This window comes from Bombus terrestris, chromosome 2 (assembly GCF_910591885.1).
Source record: "Bombus terrestris chromosome 2, iyBomTerr1.2, whole genome shotgun sequence".
Lineage (NCBI taxonomy): Eukaryota > Metazoa > Arthropoda > Insecta > Hymenoptera > Apidae > Bombus > Bombus terrestris.
Genome location: NC_063270.1, coordinates 11,365,656 through 11,383,734, shown reverse-complemented (window position 1 = coordinate 11,383,734; position 18,079 = coordinate 11,365,656). Strand labels below are relative to the sequence as shown.

At 42.1% G+C, this 18,079-nt stretch overlaps 1 protein-coding gene across 4 annotated transcripts in view; it reads left to right on the top strand.

Moving 5' to 3' along the window:
* Positions 1–18,079, top strand: part of LOC100650952 (insulin-like peptide receptor) — a 116,818-nt gene that overhangs the window by 3,964 nt on the left and 94,775 nt on the right. The window contains exon 1 of one of the 4 annotated variants that reach the window (XM_048410457.1): positions 6,176–7,389. The exons of 2 other annotated variants lie outside the window; for them this stretch is intronic. The gene's annotated coding sequence lies outside the window, so the exon portion shown is untranslated. Of the gene's footprint in view, positions 1–6,175; positions 7,390–14,132; positions 14,483–18,079 lie in introns of those variants that run through there. One more of the 4 variants, XM_048410452.1, reaches the window with a different exon arrangement.

Here is an 18,079-nt window from a genome sequence, read left to right as displayed (position 1 = left end):
TGATATATCAAAAAAAAAGAAAGAAAGAAAGAAAAATGTTTTGAACAGGTTGAAATTGGTCGGTATCGAGAAGAAAGAATTAAAGGTCATATTCTTTAACTTTTTTAATCTACGTTTGTAACGGAAATATAAACAACACATTTTCAACATTTCTATCAGTTATATGTATATATGCTGTAAATTTCTTTGAGATAGGCGGATGCGGAAACAAGCGATAGCCATCGAAACATGTAGATTTTAGACCGAAGGCTGTGAAAAGTGTCTTTTATGCCATCTGTTTACCGTTTGCAGCTCATACAAATGTTAATGAATTTTGATGAAATTTTTACCACGTACATACGTAACCGATATAAACCTTCGAACTGTGTTGTTTAAAGTTTCCTTACAAACGTAGATAAAAAGCTGAGAGAAGCGATCATTATTTTTCCCGCCATTCCGATCAATTGCAATGTTTTTAAAATTTGCTTTAATCATCATCTAGTGAATTAATGCTCTTAGTTTCTCGAAAAATCCAAAGTCGTTTGGTTCAATTTAAAAATGCCACTTTCAAAAGTCGCTGTAATAAAATTAATGTTTTCCTCGTTTGTATCTGTAGCGTCTATCGATTACTTCGATCAATTTTAATATCTCTTACTTCGTTTCGTGCATGGTGTGAACCATTTTTCAATACACGTTCAGATACTCTGCATACTTCTTGGTGTTCCCCATACGAATAATTCGTATTCATAAAATATATTCGTTTGTACATTGCGATAAAATTTATGCACCATCACTATCAGATCAATCAAAGTATACGTAAGAAGTTGTGCATAATCGAATTTGACAAATTACAAGTAAATTAGTCAGCTCGAACCAAATATGTTATTGAATCGAGCGAATTCCATCCTTCTTACTCTCGGAAGAACAAAATTTTCGCTCTTTTCACAGTAACAAAATGAACCGTGCTCGGAAAGCAGAATTTTTATTGTCGTTCGTGGCGTATACGTACGTGGCTCAATCGGTTGCGTAACAACGTATTCGCGTACGCGTCGCAAACAAAATTTTTATTGCGTTCGTCGCTACCACCTCGCTTTTAACATTCTGCGTCGCAGTGCCGACTGTGACTCTATTTTCTCGGGCTTGCGTAAGAAAACGTAAACCCAAGCGCGGCCACGCTCGATCCGCTGTCGTAAATAACGATCCTCCAATGTTTCTGGCCGCTTCGACACCGCAAAAGCCGTTGACGTCACGATGTGACCGTCAACGACGCTCTATTCGCGTCGCGACGTCCCTCTATTCGGTAAAAATCGGATTTCCAGCCTATAGGTCCAGTGAGAGCCGTAAGGTCTTACCTTTTTACCATAATACGTACGAACGTATTATGTCAGTGTATGTGTAAAATGTCGTTTGTTCGAAGTTTCAATTTATTAATTATCAATTATCATGATCGCATTAAAAACAAGAAAGAAGAATTGCTATAAATCATGTTATGTCGAGCGTTAAGCAGATTGCGTTTACGCAAGTGTTATAAAGTAAGGAGCTGTGATTTGTTTTAAATTATTAACTTAATGTATAACATGCGTTGATTGTTTCTACTTTGATAGATTATATCTGCTTTAATAGTTTGTTTTATTCATCGATATTTGTAAATTCAAACTACTTTTTTTCCTTATCTACCGAGAATGTCTAAATAAACATATACGTAATGAACTGTCTCTATGTTGACATGCTCGCATTAATTGATTTATGTTAATAATGAACGCGAGGAAAAAAGGTGACATTAAAAATTATACAGTGAATAGTTTACGTATAGTATAAATCATCGCATGGTGTATATTACCGTGATCCTGGTACAACATAGAACGTCGTCTTAACGCGCAGGCACAAAATCATAAATATTAGAATTGCCCATAATTGCTTTCTTGTAGGAGAACGGGAAAAAAGCCTCTAGCATTTTTCATTTCTGTTCAATAAATTAACATTTTTTTTCTTTTCGTACAAAATATCCATCACTGCAACTGAATCTGTAATTACAGAATTAATTAATTAAAATACGAAATTCGTTTGATTACAAGCCAGAACATAGATCGTTTAATATCAATTAATATCAAATTGATATGAATATTCTACCATGCTGTAATACATACTAGTTTCTGATTACACAAATGCGTTTTAATTAAAAAGTCGACCAATTTCACAAAGATCATTTTCGTTGCCAGCTCTTTAATTATATTTTGAAATACCTACCTATCTTTGCTTCGTTAAAATTTGGTTTTTATTATATCGACAGATACGGGTCACAGGTTATTTAAACATTATATAAATGGTGATCACGTTACAGAAAAAGAAAGGAAAAAAAAATTGGGGAACACTGCGCTAGAATCTGTCGGACGTGCTCAGTCTATCTTTTTCGTAACAATCTCAACTGACGTTTCCGCTCTCGGGGATCACTGTCAACGCGCAATTATCCGTATTCTTATCGCGAACACGCGCCTTCCCTACAGTCTAGCTTTGTCACTATTTTACACGTGCTGCTCGCGTACCAACGCCAGAGTTGCGTGCCAGTGAATCTTTATGAATAGTAGTTGGTCATTCAATTGCAAACCCAGAAAAACCAGCGAATACTATAAAGTTTACTCTACTAAAGAATTTTAAACAGTCGGCCTACGAGTCCACGTGTCTTTAGTCGGTGTGAGTGTTCCATGGATGAAGGTCGTGTTGTAGCAATCGCAAACATTATCGCACAAGTATTCGATTTCGAGGATAGTTGCTTGATGCGCGTTTTAATCCCACGGGAGCAGCTGATGACAGCAACTGCTGGCTTTCATACAACTTTGTATATATCGTAGTATTTAAATCGTTTTGTTATTTCCAAGTTCGCGCTACTTTTTGAAAGACGATCAGTCAGATGTTGCCTCCTTCGCTAGAAAGAGATCGGTAGACTGCGGATGTTTGTGCAAGTTCATGTTTTTATCAACACGGTTAAAAAGATAAAACCTAAAACCTAGAGATGTGTTCTATTATTTGAATCTTATATATTTTTGATCCTATAAATTTCCCGTAAAATTAATAAACAAACATCTCCAGTTTACACATCATAGATGATACATTGTAAAAATAATTATCTATAATAAGATATGTATAAACCGAAATTGATATCTCCCGAAAGCTTCATATGGTAGACATTTTCGATATTACATTTGAACTTAAGACGAACTACGTGTGCCATTTGCAAAGTGACGTTATCGATTCAAATAATATAACTGTATAATAACCGAAGATCGCATAAAATCCTCGTAACCTAGTGTCGAGCATACTTTGACCAAGTTCTTCGACGATTTCCTTCTTCGGTTTGCATTTTAAAAGATTATCATTGAAAAATCCAGACACAGTCTTTGACTTCCGCCGTTACGTCCGGCATCACCTTCGACGGTGTGAATTGATCGGCACTAATTAACTCAATGGCGTGTTGGCTGAGAACAACCAGCTGCCCCCACCCTGTTGTCCCCATTACCGTGTGTACAAGGGGCGTTAATTAGCGCCACGTTGAATACGTGAACCGAGTATCAGTTCGTACGATTGTTTCTCCCCTTGCGGAGGGTCGTCCCAGGAGTTTTCACTCGATACGCCATAAGGCGTCCTTCGATCCCCTTCGTTTACTCGAGGCATGGCAATCGAGAAAGTCGAACCAAACCACGTACATACGTTCGTACGTTTATTCTATCGTCGTATGCTTTTTGTAGAATGATACGTTGATTTTAATTCCTATTTAGAAGTACTAAAGTACTGAACAGAAAGTAGGATAATCTTTGGAAGCGATTAGCAAGTTATCGGAACTTTCAGGAATTTCAGGTTTCGTTGGAAATCTTTCGTACGTAAAGATAGGCCGAGATTATAGAAAAATAATTATTGGTACACGATATACATATCTATTTATCTATTTGTGTATTATTTTAATTATCCATTACTCCTATCTTAATATTCCCTCTCTACGTATATACATATTCTGGTTAATTCTGGATATGAAAGTAACATTTGAAGCTAATAGTCGGTCGCTATAGCACGAAAATAGATAAATATCGATATCGATACGCATGATTTCTCGTTTCGAAATTCTACGTTAAACAATCTCTGAAAACATTAGAATTTTATCGTTTCGCGAAACTACAATAATCAAGATATAAGAACCCGAGAATCATAGCAGGTTTGATTGATCGCGTTTCTTACATAACTATTGCAAAGGGTTTCTTCAAATTTCTGTATCGTTACTCTAGGAGAATACAAAATCACAATCAGTCGATCGTTTCCTGGATAATTTAACCCAATTAGCACTCTACGAAACCAGGAAGTGTCTCGACATTTATGAAAGAAGGTATATCAGAAGGCTCTCAGCTGGTGGTCACGTATCGATGAAAACTGTAGGGATTCTGAATTCGAGACGCGTGATACGTACGGTCGTCGAAGAAGGGAGGGTCGCGACTAACAAAGGGTGGGTGGGAGGATAATGAGGAGAGAGGAGACGGAGGGTAAAAGCTAACAAACTGGTAAGGAAGAAAAAGAAGACAAAGAGAAGATGATGAAGCACGGAGAAGAAAGGCGAAGAAAGGAAGAGGGAATGGGTGCCCTTCCATGAATGCCGTTGCTCGACCACGTTAAGTATGCAAACTGTGACTATGTAAAGACGGTGCGCGGGAGCGTGAACCCGACGACGGTGGTGCTGGTTCCACCTTCCACGAACCACATTTCATTCGACCGTGCGTATAGTCTGCGCTCGATGGGAACACATCGCATTCCACGCGTGTATTCGCGTTGTCCCAAAAGCGTTCACACGGCCAGACACACAAGGGCACCCACGTTCTTCTCTCGCTTGTATACAACGTAGAGCCGTACATACTTGACACCGCCTTTTCCTCCTTCGACACCTTTTTTTTTTTCACTTGTTGCGACTTCATGGCGTTAAAGCGCCTATACTCTGCGGTTCTTCGCATACGTACAACGAGACGATACAACGGAAGTATCATCGTTGTTACATACCGAGGAAGCTTTTTCCCCGAACTTCAGCGGTAAAAACGTTCGAATAGCTTCGGTTAATCGGCCCATATCTCGTTGGCCTAAAAACCCGTCTCGACCTATTTCCCCCGTTCCATCGAGCGTACACGTTATAGCGTTCAACGTTCGTGTCCCATTCGACGGGTGTTCGCTGGCTATTCCGCCACCAAACGTTCTCTCTTGGCGTGAATGGATAATTATTCGATCGAGCGAAGATCACTGTGAAATTAATCGAGCGCGAAACCGAGGCTATCGGGTTGCAGTATCATCAGAGAGAAAAAGAGAGACGAATATAAAGGTGGGTAAAGATAGAGACGGAGACTACCTAAAACTACGTCGTCCCGACGATGTAGCCATACTTACCTTTCTCCCGTGACGTTTCATCGACGTCGTCGCTTCTCTGTTTACGCGCGAACAGGGCCTCGACGGGTTACGCTACTTACACACAGGCTCGTCTCTTCAGCCTTGGCACATATAACCGACCGCCGACCGTGTTGGCGCGCGCGTGTACACGACCTATTGCCGTGTTCATACGTGCACGTGTATGATGTAGCCCGTGTGTGTACTGATACGTAGGTGTACGCGTGTGCGTACGTATATGTGAAAAAATATAGGAGGGGAATCCGAAGGGCGACGAATCGAGACAAATTCGGGCGAAGGGCATCGTCCGCGTGCGGAGTCCCGCGGCGTGGCGCGTCTTTTTTTCTTGCCCCTTCCAGCTCCGGTCCGCCACCTTCCGTCCGTATACCCCGTAAATTACGCAACGCGCAGAAGCGGCCGTTTGATTATTCGTCGCCGAATCGGCGCGCGGAATGTAGGCCGGCCGTTCTCTCCCAGCGCGCGTATACCGTACGCTGGCCATGGATTTTCGAGGAAATTATCGCCTGGGCCAGCGCACACGGTTAGAACTCTTGACCGAAACTCTCGAGTCTGGAAATTGCAAAACACCAAGCGGATCTCCAGGGTCGGAGAAATCCGAATTCCACGAACGATCGTGAGCTAAGAGGAAAAAGCCTTGGACGCGACACGGATACACCGAAGTGAGAGATAAGTTTCTTTTTCCTCGTTCGAAGTGTAGCGATCGAACGTGCGCTTGGTTCGGACTCGATGAAACGGACCGAAAGCGAGAGTGTCGTCGTCGAAGGCACGCGTTCGTCGTATATATACGTAGTAGCATGCATCTGTCGTCTATTATTGCGCAGCAAAGTGCGCTCGAGTTAACGCGAGTCCACTCGATTTGGCCGAGGCGATCATCGTACGCCTTCTACGCGGGGTGAGATAGAAAAAGAAAGACATAGCACGAGTAACGCGTGCTAGTCGCGCTTACATATGTACGCGGTGACGATGCGTACGACGTACAAACCCGTTCATAAATTAGGACACTCACAGAAAATGAGGCTATTCTCATCGTTGTCGAACGATTAGAAAACTATCCGAGTATTTTACATAATTTCGCCTTTACATAATTCGACGAGTATTAATTATTGAAATTTTACGATTCACAGGCTGCAAATTATTAGTATCAGTAATAATTACCTTTACGTAACATTAACGAGTTTAATAACAAGGCAAATGGAATTTTAAAAGTATATTTTACAAATTACAGATCGGATATTTATCTTATTTCATTTAAAATTCTGTACACACACACACACACACACACACACATAAAAGGGAAGTTTATAATTTGCATACATTTGTAGCTTGTTAATTAACTAATGTTATTAATTGGTAAATTATGACCATAATTTAGGAAATACTGTAATCTCTACATCACTGTAATTCTTTTAAATAATATTAACAAATGTCGCTTATTACACAATGGCCATATAAGATCACATCCTTGATGAATATGAAATTGTAATCGATTAACCAACACGAGAATGTATATGGCATACAGCGTTACAGGACGTACCGAGCATCCGGCGTTTCTTCGCACGCTCGCTGCGTCGTGTTCTCGCGTTCACAAACGGTAGACTCGTGTTGGTTCCACCCACGCCGCGCTTAGAGCCGTACGATAGAAATCTAGATCAGCCGTGGAAAACACCAGACGTTCTACATTTTCTCGAGGCACGCGTGTTTATCGTTCGTGCGATCGTCCAACACCGGAACAAAACGCGACTTTTCTTCACCTTTTCTTTACTTTCCTTTTTTATACTTTACCCTTTCGTCCGATAACCATGAATCGCTGTCCATTCTTCGCGAAACAATTAACCTGTTCGTTCTGCTCGTAGTTATCGATTATCGATGCCTCGACGGCGTATGACGTTTCCTCCGTTATTAATATCGTCCGACGGAAAAGAGGATCGCTAGAGACAGAGAGGAACAGAGAAACGGGATGCTACGACGAGTAGGAAATCGGTAAGCACGAGTATAGCGCTCGATATATAATTTTACCGAGCAAACTCTGCATCGGCGTTTCCGAGACGAAATGGTACCGTTATTTCACTTGTGATTATTTCTGTCGCGAATATGAACCAGAAGGGACCGCTGCATCTTCAGGGAATCGTTGATGCATCGAGACGCGCGAAATAGTTCGCAAAGTTTTAGAATCTGTTGAAATACGTCGATACATCGCGAGAGTCGAAGTGCAGTCCATCGAGAACAGTATCATTTTTGTGAATCCAATGGGGCGGGTGGAACAAAAAAAAGAAAGTCAATCACTAAGAGAGAATCATGGAAAATGTCAAAGTTAGTCTTGTATTTATTGTTAGAAAAGTAGAGAAAAGTAATGTACATTGTTTTTCAAATTCATCTTAGAATTCATCATTATTTGTATCGTCATCTTGTCTGACGAATGCATTTATGGAGCAAGTCATTGCTTCTTAAGAATTGGATGTTGATTTCATTTAATTTAATTCAATTTATTAATTAAACGGGAGAAAAACACTTCTAAAAGAAGGTGATATACGATAGGAGAAAGGCAGAAAAATATGAATAAATACGCTGTATTAAAACCACGCTGGTGCTCCGTCCGGGTTAGCTGAGGCTTTTCGTAGCCTTTCTTTCTGAACCCGTTGCTGGTTGAGGTGAAAAATGTTGATATTACTGCACAAAGCGTTGCCGAGTTGACATATAAGGGAAATAGTATTTATATGGCTAAATATAAATTAATCGTGTTACCCAATAAAATGAAGCTCAATTACTTTAAAATTGCATATGATTCACCCTGTGTATCTTATATATTCCTTACATATTTATGTATCTCTTTTTTATTTCTTTTTTCTTTGTTTTTTCCGTTTCGTATGTCAATCGGTTATATCGAGAAGTTTATCCCGCAAATGAATAAATAAATATATTTCTTACAAGAATCATTTAAATTTCAAAAAAACTGAGTTGAAATATAACAGTATCGAATTAAATGCGATTGCGAAACGTCGTTGGTCGCCAGTAGCAACTCTCTCCTCGTCACCCGGAGTAACGAGAACTGGAACGTTTCGGTATCGATCGCGGAGACGATCGTGAACGAACATAGCGATAATCGTTAGCCCAGCATCTGTTCCAGATCCCTGTTTGCAAAGATGTATGGAAAGGAAGGCTAAATGGCCGAGCAACGACACGTAGGTCGCATTCTTCTCTTCTAGCAAACGAGTTAGCCAGAAGCGCGAAGTTGATACTTGCTCTTGCTAGCTGGGGCTTTGTAGCGTCACAGTAATCTGGGACGCCCGGAGTCTCGATTTGTCTCGTGTAACACCGACCCGCGATATGAAACATCACGACCCGTCAAGCTGCTCTCGAGAAGAATGTCGCGCGCTCCAGAGATAATTAACGCCCGCTTAAATGAAATCGATAAACGGCCAACTTACATACAGTGGCTTTTATTAGCACGTTGATTGCCACCATGATTATGGAGCACCGTTGTTACCGTTAAAATAGAATAAATGTCATCGATTAAACAACTTCGAAGAACGTAAAGCAACTAGTACTAACAATATAAGATAAAAAATGCGTCCGTTCAACGATAGAAAAATTAGATATTATAGTGTGTTACATTGCAACATTCCAATGTAGGTATCGCGATCGCTAGTGCAAAACAAAATCCGCTTGGCAGTCAACTCGTTAAGTACCAATGACGAATGAACCCGACGTTTCGTTTGTTATTTCTATTAGTGAATTCATATTTATTTCACTTTATGATTGTTGGAGGAACTTTCTATGAACATACCTAGTAGAAAGCGAGGATAGTAGATAATAGGGGTGGAGCAATAATAAATAGAAGTGATTTAAATATCAGTTAGTTTTAAATGTCAACTCACGTTTGCCACCTAACATTATTCAAGATGTTGCTACATTAAAGTCCCCAATTCTCAGACCGATAAGGTAATCTCCAGGATGTATACGAGTATCCTAGCACGTTTTTTATCCAAAGTAAGTCTCTGTATACATGGTGTATTCAAAATATTCGCAATTATCTAGGTTATTCATTGGCTCGTGATTATACAAGGGGAAATTCCCAGTCATCCGTTAGATGGGAAATAAATCGATCCGTTGAATCAGAATACGGGATATCGGGAATATGTATCTCGTGGCATGGACGGAAATCGTAACACGGGGGATACGCAGGTTCTCTTACGCGGCTTCGAGGGGAACCCGAACGGAGGACACGAGGAGAAACAACGCGACGTAATAAGCGTTCGTGGTTTGCTCTGCTATGGGCATGGGGAACGGACTCCCAGAGAGGATCACGAGTATTCCGAGGGAAAAGGAAAAGAGCGAAAGAGAGAGGTAGAGAGGTTGAGAGAGAAGCGCAACAAAGCGAAGGAAGAGGTAGGGAAAAAAGCACCGACAATAGTCCAACGGCCATGGGTAAAACGATCAAAACAAATGTCTCACTAGTATATAACAACCACATTCCACTGCTGCCTCACGCCATATTTGAATCCTCCTCGCTACCCCCTCCACCCCCTACGGTCTGTTTGTCTGCCCCCTTCTCTGGTAACGTCTCGTTTCCTCTTCGTTCCCGAACGATCCTACACGCGTTCGTCTTCTTTGCTCATCTCCCTCTTCGGGACCGGGCTGTTCTCGGCTCCGTCTTTTTCCTTTTCCTCTCTCGTCTCTCTCTCCCTTTCTCTCTCTCTCTCTCTCTCTCGTTTTCTCTCTTCCATTCTCTCCACAGCATCTCTCTTTCTCCTCCTTTTTGCCGTTCTACATTACCTCTGCGTCTCGTTTTCCTTCTGTTTCCTCCTTGGTAGCCAACGTAGAGAAGGGGAAGGAGAGACCACCGCGACCGCGTTCCACGCTCTCTCACTCTCCTCGCTGTCCTTTGGGCGTGGGTAAATACTTAAACGAGCGCCCCAAGTGTCTACCTATCATCGCTAATAAACCTACGCGTTATTGCCCTCGTGGTTCGTTTTCCTCTCGTTCTCTCCGCTCTTCGTTCTTATTCCTTCATATGAAGCCCCTTTCGCGGGTTGTTACTCTTCTCCTTCCTTGACTTTGACTTTCAGTTGCCTCCAATTTCTCGAAATAAACGACGCGAAACTCGCGCCGGTATAAATCACCGGCAAACGAGTGGGAAGGATGTTTCTTTCGAAATCGTATCTCGTTTGTAGGTTTATGATCGCTGCAGAGGCCAATTAAAGTGACGTCTTCATTCAGCCTTAATTACCAACTTCTCCGGCCAAACTGAAACGGCTAGCTTGTCGTAAGATTATCGCTTTTCGTTCATATAGTTTTACCTACCATTATCGAAGAACGAGTTGGTACAATTTTACGTATGTTTTTAGAACTAGAATTGACTATGAGTGTCAGTCGCGCATTATATAGAGGTAAGAAAAAGTTGCTTGGAAGGAATGTTGAGTCTGATCGTTTGTTTCCGATAAATTCATTTCGTTCAAAATTCTGCACAAATTATGTTTAATTATATATAAATTTCAATATATGTATATATTATTATATGTAATTATACGTATATTATAATTAACCTCCTAACGCATTAGGTCAATTATTATTTATCGCTGTTCATTATTTTCTATGATATATTTATGCGTTATTATCCTACACTGTATGAACTATTCAGTGGGCTTTTCTATTACAAAATAAAATGACTGATGCTTCTATGATTTAGCTCTCGCTGGGTGAATGTTAAATTATATGTAAATTATTACAAATCACTCGGCATATTGACCGAAAATTTCACTATGTGTATATAAGATATTATTATCATCGCGCGATCCTGGCGACCGTGTCGTCATACAATGAAAGCTAACGAGCACTTCTTTCTAGCTCTACACAGTACGTCTCGTGTTAACTGCGGCAATTGAAGATCGTCCAGAAGTCCTTCTTTAATATATTGTAATATAATCTCATACTGATAGAAAAATCTCTATATGTAAACACTATACCCAGCCGTTCAGACACAATATGTACGTATGACTCTTACAGGAAATCTCTTCTTAAGATAGCGCCCGTGCAGACGATAAGACCGACTCATTGACGACTCGAGTACCTCTCCCTCTCGTAACGAGATACAGTTTCGCGTGGAAAAGGGTGTTCTCGAATCTTATGGTAAAAGGATCTCGCGTAGGTTGTCGTGGAAAAGTGAAAAATCGGCAGAGCGCGGAAGTGTCGCCGCGAGGGTTGGCAAGGATGTAAGGGGCGCGTTCCCACGACCGAAATCGTCGTTTATCACGCTAGAACAGACGATGCGCTCAGTTTTCGTGCTCGCCGTTGGATGGCGTCCCTTCTATCGTCTTGCAACCATCGATAGAAGGTGGCATTACGACATCCATGCCATTCGTGCCATTTTTCTTTCGAAACCAAAACTAGATCAATACCAAAGCAATTTAATAGCTCTTCTTAACTTATTATCCCAATAAAACGAAGTAATTTCCCCTGGAACTGTTCTAAACTGCATTTCCCGCGAATCCCACTTCGATTGCCTAAGTTTTGTTATCGATCACTGGAAACCAGTAGTTCTTTTTAGTAGTCGTCGTTAAATTATCGGCCAGATATTTATGTGCAGTACAAATAAGGAATAGAAATCAACTTGGCTTTGATTAATGCACGTTGAGCCGCATTATCGCCCCATCTCGTCCCCGAAAGACCGCGTCGCGGAGGGTCTCCGTTTTCCCACGGTTCACCGGACTCTGGCGAACGCGCTGCCACGGAATTCCAGGTCGAGACCAACCAGGAACTGCGCCGCATACTGGAGAACGTGGCGCAGCTGAATAAAGTAAGGAGATGCGCTCCGCTCGCTGGCTTACTTCGACATTTTAATTTTTTACGCGCCGCGGTTAGATCGATGTATGCTCCGAGTCACAGGCACAGTCAAAAGCGAGTACACATCTTACAAAAATGTACATCTCTTTACTGAATCTTGCCTACAGATTTACGGATCACGGATGGGTCTTTTTCCTTAATTTGTATTTTTATTTGTTTTATATCCCGCGTTTTATATGCCTTTAAGGTATACAGGTATCTACTTTTGAGAGATCGCGCATTTTATTTGTTACCGACTTATTAAACTGTCGCACAAAAAGAAAACGTCGATCTTTGAAAGTTCATCTATAAAGATAAAGTTAAGAGGGCGACAGGACCTGTTGAAACGGAGCGTGCATTATCGAAGCTAAACCGGTTTCCGATTCCATTAATATGCTCATTACGAGCAATACTCAGAGCGAAGGAATTCGTCGGACGGCATTCCATCTCGATTTTATGAATTTCTGATCTCAATGCGATTCCAATGCTGGCTTCGATCACATGGGTGGAAGATACTACTTCGTGGCATTAGCCCAGATTCTTCAACGGGACATAGTGCCAGCAGAATCACAGTATGATTTGTGGTCGAGCGTATCGAAACGATCGAATCGTGGATCGGTCGGTTACGAACTTAACGGAGCATCGTTTCTAGACTGCGAATTTTTATGAAAATTCAGGATTAAAAAGAAAAAGGACTAGGAGAAAAATTTGTTTTTTATATCAAGCGTTATAAATATATTTTGGATATTTTGTTTGCCTACGTCATGCGTATTCTATGGATTTTTATATCTTTAAATTTTTTAAATGGCGTACAGATCCGCGATCTGATCCCTTCAAGTCTGCTCAACGAGCGAATAACGTTGATGAAAACGAATATTCAGACGGGGTATTTGTAAAGGGCACGGAAATGATCCAAGTAAAAAAGCCCAGTACGAAATTCTATGCATCGTCGTACACTTCAATCTCTTATTCAGCGGAACCGACCTTCTCAATTTCCCTCGTTTAACGTAGCCAGGCTATAGAAGTTCGTCATTTCGAGGGAGGGAAACTCGAAGCAGTCGATACGATCAATCCATTTGTAACGACTGTGGCCGAGTATAGCCTGGACTTAAATACAAGATACGTAGTAAGATAACGTAACGAGTTCAAATCGTTTCAGATCGTATTCTCTTATTGCTAATCAATTTTCTGCGTTTAAGAATAGTACGAGACAATCGTTGGCGGACAAAAGAAAGTTTTTAAGATAAGAAGAATAAAAAGGCGACATAATTTTACGAAATGGACGACTGTTACCGATATGTCAAAAAAGCTTTAATACAAAAGTTTGAGAAAAGTCTGAGACTGACATTCGGATCGTATCGATTAGAGAAATTTCTTTTATCAGTCACTGTGCAGGGCTTCCCCGCGTTTATAAGGACACGCAACAAGACTCGATCGTACCAGCACATCAGATTTAAAATTCAGACCGTAACGGTATGATACGTGGTTCATTATAAATTTTTTGCAAATGATCAAAAGCTCAGAAACTGGTGTGTATTTGAAAAGCAGGAAGCGCGCCGTAGGCGAGGCAGATCGAGCTTAGTCGATCGGTGGAAAGAGAGAAAGAAAACAAGTAGGGTCGGCTTCTACGTTCTGGCCGTAATATTACGTTGCCGATAGAAGTGACGGAAGCCGCGGGGGTTGCTCGAGCGGCGGGGGGTTCCAGATGGTAGCGTAAGTCTGTGCGGAGGAGCGGCAATAGGTGAGCGTAGACGAGTGGCCAGAGTGGGGATGGGTGCGAGGGTGGAGGGCGGAGCCCATCCTTTCCTTACTGCGCACTTTCTTACCCCTCCGCTGGTTGGCATTCAACCCTCGGCACAGTCGGCATCCGTGGGTACACAGTTCGCTCGTACAAAAAGGTGGTGGCGCGTGCTGCTTTCCTTCAGTATCTCTCGTTCGTTGCTACACGGTGTAACATCGCCCCGTCCCTCGCTGTAAGGGGAGGTCGTTGTCATCGTTGTCATCGGCCTCTCTTGGGATGCACGACTACGTGTGTTAGACAGTGCGTTTTAATCGTGTGTACAACTGTGTCTCTGGCGCCACGAGAGCAGCGTGACTTGACGTGCGTGCACGCGATCCAGCGATCATCGTCGTCACGAACGTGCGTCGACCCTTTGGTTTACGTCCACCACGAGGTCGTCCGACGCGTCGCCACCAACGGGATATCGGGACAGCGACCCGCGCCGTGTCTCCGTCCTTGATCTACGAGTACATAGTAAGAAAGAATTCTTCTTTCCATCTGCTCTTCTTATTTCGTCTCTCTATCGCGTCTCTTCGACTAAGCTACGTTATTTAGTACGGATGTAGGTAATATCCGTTTTGTTTTCTATGATACGAAGAAGAAGATAGCGTTGCGATTGTTTGGAAATGTTTCGATAAATAGCAGGAATCTTTTGGAGCCGTGCATCTCGAAGGAGAGAACGGAAGCATGTTTCGGTGGAAGGCGGCGTGGCAGTGTTGTGATTCGTGTGGAGCGCCAACCAGCGGTGCTGCTCGCATCCACTACCTTGCTGCCCCGCCTAAACTCCGGCGAAACTAATTTCGCAAGCGAGCTCATTATTTATGATTTTTCATTCTCGAAATTATAATCTCTCGTATTTAACATACGAGAAATTGTTTCTCTATGAGCTATCCATGAATCATCGATAGTCGTCCCGCACTCTACGCTATATTTTACATTCCTCGAATATAGTAGGTTTGCGTTCGAGCGGCAGGCTTAAGTATCGAAACGTGCGGTCGGTATCGACCGCGCCGGATCATTATTCGATAACCCTCCTCTGCGATTCGCGGAATCGTTCAAACGGCAATGCGTTCGCCGCGCCGAGCCACGGAACCGCGCCGATCCCTGGGTGTATTTATTAATGCGTATTGTTTGGAGGGCGTACTGTATGTACGTGATCGCGTACGCGGTCCACGATGGAGTGACAAAGACGGAGATACGATGGTAGAGGGAAAATGGAGAGAGAGAAAGAAGCTTCTCTGTTTTGCGGACGCGTCGAAAGGCACGAGCTTCGAGGTTCGAGGGATGAGGATGGAGCGGGGATCTGGGATCCGAGTCAGGGGGATCGGGACGAGAATGTCGCCGACGGGTGAGGACGAGGGTGAAGGGGGTCAATGTACGCGCGTCGAGGAATCACTCGTACTCGAAACTCGAACCAGAACGAGAACGGGACCGAAAGGACAGCGGTAAACCGCTACGCTTCATCTAACGATTCTCGCGGTGTCTCGGTGACGCGCGATGCATCGACTCAGCTTCCAGATAATTTGATATTAGCAGTTCTCTCTATCCTTCTGTTCTCTCTCTTTCTCTGGACCTACGTTTTTTCCACCACCACCACCACCACCACCACGATATCCGTCGATACCAAGCACGGATCAGCGTCACAATGTTCTTTACCCCTCTTTCTAGCGTTGAGCTTTTCCGAGAAAATAACTGGCATGCGTAATTAACTGTATGCATCGTGTTCTTCTCCTATCTATACGCGCAATCAGGAATTCGCTCGATAATTGCGACTTCGATTAATCGCGATGCTCCTTGTCATCGAGTTTATTTTCGTCGAATGGGTGGCTAGTCGATGATACGACGACGACGATACTGTCTGTCATCGTCTTCATCGAGATATTTGCATGGATAGACATCTCTGGCCTTCCAACGAAGATGTGTACGTATTTGCGCGTATAAACTGCTTTGATCGGCGCTACAGTCGATCTCTAAATGTTACTGGCTCCTTTCGTCCTTCGCGCGCTATCGATTTTCGATCGCTCTAATTAGTGTTTGACCTTTCGATGGTATTCGTGCCATTTTCCTCGAGTGTCCTCTCTCCGTTACGAATATCGATCGAGCCGCCATGGGAAACAAGAAGGATTAAGTCGTGAATCGGTCGGTTGGCAGTGGCACAAAAGAAATCCACGGAAACACTGAAATCGTTTCGAATCTGCGTCTGAATAGCCGATTTCCTAGAAAGATTAAACCATTGTTCCATTAAACGATACCCGATTACACGATGTCCGCCGATCGAAAGAAGAGAAGCTTGAATTCCTGTAGAAGGTACGCGTTCGTTCCGACCAATTCGTTCTTTATCGTCGGTTACTTTCACGTCGAACCGCGTTTATTAGATAAACATGACAAGATATACAAAGTATGGAAGCTAGTAGTCGAAACAGTCTTGTACATGATACTGGAGGGAAATATATGTACATCGGGAGTGTGTAACGAGCGTACGAAGCATATCGGTCGAGCGCACTAAATCACGGCTGATTTCTCGAACGAGCGTAGATTATGCGCGGCGGTGCTCCATTTAGACGCGCATATATCGCGCCTGTTTCTTCGAACGCGCGGCAAGTTTGCGTACGTGCACCAAGTACCGAACAAGCTTGCATGCTTTGCTTCCTTGTATCGGAACAAAACACGACCGACGAAGAGAGGGATGTCTATTAATACGCTGTGGAAAGGAACAGAATCGTCTTCGGCGCAGTTCTCGCGATAGGAACTCGTTACGTCTACGTGCTGCCGCCTTTTGCAGGACACGCGTCTACATTTCGCCAAAATTATGTGTTTTCATTTTATATATTTTGATTGGCCAGTTAATCTTTGAGATCTTTGGTCGACGAATAACAATCGTTTATTAACTTTTAAATGCTACAGTATCTACGCGTCAAAACACTGATACAACTATCGGGTAATATATCGATAATAAACTAAATCGGACATAAGTACCTATTAGGACAGCTATCTGTTGCATTTATTGGAAAACTGATAAATTTTATATTACAAGGTATGTGTGAATCGAATAGCGGATCTATAATACAATAACTGGATAATAAAAACAATGGAAGGTATTCGATTCGTACTAAATATCGTCGAGTGACTAAATACAAGCAATGTAAGATAGGAAACTATAGTTGTCAAACTATCATTGTAAACAACGCATTTATCTCACTGTTTACCAAAAACGTTCGCATCGATCGTACAATTGCTACTAACAACGAGACAAATTTTCCATCTATTTTCAAATATGTATATCGTTCGAATGTCACTTATACTCGAATCTGGGCAATTTCTCTCAAATAACTTATATAGATCGACGTAAATATCCCATTGATTCAAGTATGTAATTCTAATTTAATCAAAAATATATATCAAATCATTCGATAAGTAACATCGCGCTTATACTATACGTAACTTTAAATACCTTACAAAAGTTTACCGTATTAATTAATTAATAATATATTTCCTATTGCATCGAGGACATCTTCATCTTTACGCAAGTTTTCTAATTCTTTCCTTATTTAATTTAAAATTTAACGTGCACATTAAGCGTAACGGATGGCATTGATCTGATATCTTTTTTCCCACGCGTTTTTCATTTTTCTCGTCAGAATGTTGCATTTCTCATTAATTGCAACGTTACCATATAAGACCAATTATCGTTAGTCAAGTTCTTTACCGATTAATTCTTCGTTTATTGCTTCTTCATCGGTGATCTGACCCATATTAATCGAAGGGTAAATTATATGCTACAACAATCTCGCGTAAAGGGAGGTTGTCATCTATTTTCGGTGAATTTTGAGGCAGACGAGTTAGACGGATAATTTCGATAGTCAGCGGTATACGTGACAGTAAACGAACGTTCGGCAAGATTTGAGGGCCGTGGGATAGGCAGAAACGCGGCGATGCTTCGGTTCGCGTACGCGGAACGACAATTCCAATTATCTGTGCGCGTGCCTGTGTCGTGCCGGTATGTATACTCGGTAATAGCCTTCGCGATCTCGCGTGCTTGCCTGCCGAGACTCTGTATTCGTCTCGTTCAAT